Raw genomic sequence first — 3,536 nt, 5'->3', positions numbered from 1 at the left:
TCTCCTGCACAGTGGCATATATGTAAATACGGGGTTTCCGTACCATTTCTTGCGCATTACGGTTCGAACACTCGAACACCAATACGGATTCTCCTGCACAGTGGCAGATATGTAAATACGGTGTTTCCGTACCATTTCTTGCGCATTACGGTTAGAACACTCGAACACCTATACGGATTCTCCTGCACAGTGGCAGATATGTAAATACGGGGTTTCCCTACCATTTCTTGCGCATTACGGTTCGAACACTCGAACACCTATACGGATTCTCCTGCACACTGGCAGATATGTAAATACGGGGTTTCCGTACCATTTCTTGCGCATTACGGTTCGAACACTCGAACACCTATACGGATTCTCCTGCACAGTGGCAGATATGTAAATACGGGGTTTCCATACCATTTCTTGCGCATTACGGTTCGAACACTCGAACACCTATACAGACTCTCCTGCACAGTGGTAGATATGCAAATACGGGGTTTACATACCATTTCTTGCGCATTACGGTTCGAACACTCGAACACCTATACGGATTCTCCTGCACAGTGGCAGATATGTAAATACGGGGTTTCCGTACCATTTCTGGCGCATTACGGTTCGAACACTCGAACACCTATACGGATTCTCCTACACAGTGGCAGATATGTAAATACGGGGTTTCCGTACCATTTCTTGCGCATTACGGTTCGAACACTCGAACACCTATACAGATTCTCCTGCACAGTGGTAGATATGTAAATACGGGGTTTACATACCATTTCTTGCGCATTACGGTTCGAACACTCGAACACCTATACGGATTCTCCTGCACAGTGGCAGATATGTAAATACGGGGTTTACATACCATTTCTCACGCCTTACGGTTCGAACACTCGAACACCTATACGGATTCTCATGCACTGTGGCAGATATGTAAATACGGGGTTTCCGTACCATTTCTTGCGCATTACGGTTCAAACACTCGAACACCTATACGGATTCTCCTGCACAGTGGCAGATATGTAAATACGGGGTTTCCGTACCATTTCTTGCGCATTACGGTTCGAACACTCGAACACCTATACGGATTCTCCTGCACAGTGGCAGATATGTAAATACGGGGTTTCCATACCATTTCTTGCGCATTACGGTTCGAACACTCGAAGACCTATACGGATTCTCCTGCACAGTGGCAGATATGTAAATACGGGGTTTCCGTACCATTTCTTGCGCATTACGGTTCGAACACTCGAACACCTATACGGATTCTCCTGCACAGTGGCAGATATGTAAATACGGGGTTTCCGTACCATTTCTTGGGCATTACGGTTCGAACACTCGAACACCTATACAAATTCTCCTGCACAGTGGCAGATATGTAAATACGGGGTTTCCGTACCATTTCTTGCGCATTACGGTTCGAACACTCGAACACATATACGGATTCTCCTGCACAGTGGCATATATGTAAATACGGGGTTTCCGTACCATTTCTTGCGCATTACGGTTCGAACACTCGAACACCAATACGGATTCTCCTGCACAGTGGCAGATATGTAAATACGGTGTTTCCGTACCATTTCTTGCGCATTACGGTTAGAACACTCGAACACCTATACGGATTCTCCTGCACAGTGGCAGATATGTAAATACGGGGTTTCCCTACCATTTCTTGCGCATTACGGTTCGAACACTCGAACACCTATACGGATTCTCCTGCACACTGGCAGATATGTAAATACGGGGTTTCCGTACCATTTCTTGCGCATTACGGTTCGAACACTCGAACACCTATACGGATTCTCCTGCACAGTGGCAGATATGTAAATACGGGGTTTCCATACCATTTCTTGCGCATTACGGTTCGAACACTCGAACACCTATACAGACTCTCCTGCACAGTGGTAGATATGCAAATACGGGGTTTACATACCATTTCTTGCGCATTACGGTTCGAACACTCGAACACCTATACGGATTCTCCTGCACAGTGGCAGATATGTAAATACGGGGTTTCCGTACCATTTCTGGCGCATTACGGTTCGAACACTCGAACACCTATACGGATTCTCCTACACAGTGGCAGATATGTAAATACGGGGTTTCCGTACCATTTCTTGCGCATTACGGTTCGAACACTCGAACACCTATACAGATTCTCCTGCACAGTGGTAGATATGTAAATACGGGGTTTACATACCATTTCTTGCGCATTACGGTTCGAACACTCGAACACCTATACGGATTCTCCTGCACAGTGGCAGATATGTAAATACGGGGTTTACATACCATTTCTCACGCCTTACGGTTCGAACACTCGAACACCTATACGGATTCTCATGCACTGTGGCAGATATGTAAATACGGGGTTTCCGTACCATTTCTTGCGCATTACGGTTCAAACACTCGAACACCTATACGGATTCTCCTGCACAGTGGCAGATATGTAAATACGGGGTTTCCGTACCATTTCTTGCGCATTACGGTTCGAACACTCGAACACCTATACGGATTCTCCTGCACAGTGGCAGATATGTAAATACGGGGTTTCCGTACCATTTCTTGCGCATTACGGTTCGAACACTCGAACACCTATACGGATTCTCCTGCACAGTGGCAGATATGTAAATACGGGGTTTCCGTACCATTTCTTGCGCATTACGGTTCGAACACTCGAACACCTATACGGATTCTCCTGCACAGTGGCAGATATGTAAATACGGGGTTTCCGTACCATTTCTTGGGCATTACGGTTCGAACACTCGAACACCTATACGAATTCTCCTGCACAGTGGCAGATATGTAAATACGGGGTTTCCGTACCATTTCTTGCGCATTACGGTTCGAACACTCGAACACATATACGGATTCTCCTGCACAGTGGCATATATGTAAATACGGGGTTTCCGTACCATTTCTTGCGCATTACGGTTCGAACACTCGAACACCAATACGGATTCTCCTGCACAGTGGCAGATATGTAAATACGGTGTTTCCGTACCATTTCTTGCGCATTACGGTTAGAACACTCGAACACCTATACGGATTCTCCTGCACAGTGGCAGATATGTAAATACGGGGTTTACATACCATTTCTCACGCCTTACGGTTCGAACACTCGAACACCTATACGGATTCTCATGCACTGTGGCAGATATGTAAATACGGGGTTTCCGTACCATTTCTTGCGCATTACGGTTCAAACACTCGAACACCTATACGGATTCTCCTGCACAGTGGCAGATATGTAAATACGGGGTTTCCGTACCATTTCTTGCGCATTACGGTTCGAACACTCGAACACCTATACGGATTCTCCTGCACAGTGGCAGATATGTAAATACGGGGTTTCCATACCATTTCTTGCGCATTACGGTTCGAACACTCGAACACCTATACGGATTCTCCTGCACAGTGGCAGATATGTAAATACGGGGTTTCCGTACCATTTCTTGCGCATTACGGTTCGAACACTCGAACACCTATACGGATTCTCCTGCACAGTGGCAGATATGTAAATACGGGGTTTCCGTACCATTTCTTGGGCATTACGGTTC

Source organism: Camellia sinensis, chromosome 5 (genome assembly GCF_055761805.1).
Source record: "Camellia sinensis isolate YWXY chromosome 5, ASM5576180v1, whole genome shotgun sequence".
In the NCBI taxonomy this organism is placed as follows: Eukaryota; Viridiplantae; Streptophyta; class Magnoliopsida; order Ericales; family Theaceae; genus Camellia; species Camellia sinensis.
This window is presented reverse-complemented; position numbering follows the sequence as displayed.